This window comes from Callithrix jacchus, chromosome 6 (assembly GCF_049354715.1).
Source record: "Callithrix jacchus isolate 240 chromosome 6, calJac240_pri, whole genome shotgun sequence".
NCBI lineage: Eukaryota > Metazoa > Chordata > Mammalia > Primates > Cebidae > Callithrix > Callithrix jacchus.
Genome location: NC_133507.1, coordinates 151,678,133 through 151,680,257, shown reverse-complemented (window position 1 = coordinate 151,680,257; position 2,125 = coordinate 151,678,133).

Below are 2,125 nucleotides of genomic sequence, written 5' to 3'. Positions count from 1 at the left end.
TGATGTTTCTGAATCTGGACCATGACCCGGTTTGTATTCATAGCCAATCCCTAATATCAACATCATCTCAGTTTCCAGTTCCTCAAAGAAGTTTTCCCAGGATCCCCAGGCCTGGTGCTGGCTCTTTGGAGGGCTCAGGCACAGCAGAATGCATGAAGAGACTTTCCCATTCTCCCAGGATGGGCACAGGACATAGCCCTGAGAGCAGCAGGCACCCTGGACTTCTATAAAAGTGTACTGTAAGCCAGGCACGGTGGCCCACACCTGTGATCTTAGCACTTTGGGAGGCCAAGGTGGGTGGATCACTTGAGGCTAGGAGTTCAAGACCAGTCTGGCCAAGATGGTGAAACTCTACTAAAAATACAGAAATTAGGCTGGCGTGGCGGTGTACACCTGTAATCCCAGCTACTTGGGAGGCTTAGGCAAGAGAATCACTTGAGCCTGGGAGGTGGGGGTTGCAGTGAGCTGAGATTGCACCACTGCACTCCAGCCTGGAAGACAGAAGGAGACTCTGTCCTCCCCTACCAAAAAAAATAAATAAATAAAAAGCATATCATGCTGTCCTACCACCAGAGGGCACTGTGGGCCCCTCCAGAAATGGAAAAGCACTGCTGTTAAAGCTCCTGCCAGGACAAAAACCCAGGAGAACAAGAGCTTGCTAAATGAGCTTGCTTTTGACAGAGGAGCAAATCTAACTAAGGTATCTGTGGTGTGGGCAGCAGTAGAGCCTGCAACTTAATTGCAAGAGCTGCCCATGCCCTGTAAGATGACAGCCTGGGGCGTATCGATTGGTTGGTTTGTTTAAAGTTTTGTGTTTTAAATGTTTATTTATTTATTTATTTATTATTTTTTTTTTTTAATTTTTTATTGGATTATAGGTTTTGGGGTACATGAGCAGAGCATGCAAGACAGTTGCGTAGGTACACACATGGCAGTGTGCTTTGCTTTTCTTCTCCCCTTCACCCACATTTGGCATTTCTCCCCAGGCTATCCCTCCCCACCTCCCCCTCCCACTGGCCCTCCCCTTTTCCCCCCAATAGACCCCAGTGTTCAGTACTTCCCTTTCTGTGTCCATGTGTTCTCATTTTTCATCACCCACCTATGAGTGAGAATATGCGGTGTTTCATTTTCTGTTCTTGTGTCAGTTTGCTGAGGATGATGTTTTTCAGATTCATCCATGTCCCTACAAACGACACGAACTCATCATTTCTGATTGCTGCATAATATTCCATGGTGTATATGTGCCACATTTTTCCAATCCAGTCTATTATCAATGGGCATTTGGGTTGATTCCAGGTCTTTGCTATTGTAAACAGTGCTGCAATGAACATTCGTGTACATGTGTCCTTATAGTAGAACGATTTATAGTCTTTTGGATATATACCCAGTAATGGGATTGCTGGGTCAAATGGAATTTCTATTTCTAAGGCCTTGAGGAATCGCCACACTGTCTTCCACAATGGTTGAACTAATTTACACTCCCACCAACAGTGTAAAATTGTTCCTTTTTCTCCACATCCTCTCCAGCATCTGTTGTCTCCAGATTTTTTAATGATCGCCATTCTAACTGGCGTGAGATGATATCTCAATGTGGTTTTGATTTGCATCTCTCTGATGACCAGTGACGATGAGCATTTTTTCATATGATTGTTGGCCTCATATATGTCTTCTTTCGTAAAGTGTCTGTTCATATCCTTTGCCCACTTTTGAATGGGCTTGTTTGTTTTTTTCCTGTAAATCTGCTTGAGTTCTTTGTAAATTCTGGATATCAGCCCTTTGTCAGATGGGTAGACTGCGAAAATTTTTTCCCATTCTGTTGGTTGCCGATCCACTCTAGTGACTGTTTCTTTTGCCGTGCAGAAGCTGTGGAGTTTCATTAGGTCCCATTTGTCTATTTTGGCTTTTGTTGCCAATGCTCTTGGTGTTTTGTTCATGAAGTCCTTGCCTACTCCTATGTCCTGGATAGTTTTGCCTAGATTTCCTTCTAGGGTTTTTATGGTGCCAGGTCTTATGTTTAAGTCTTTAATCCATCTGGAGTTAATTTTAGTGTAAGGTGTCAGGAAGGGGTCCAGTTTCTGCTTTCTGCACATGGCTAGCCAGTTTTCCCAGCACCATTTGTTAAACA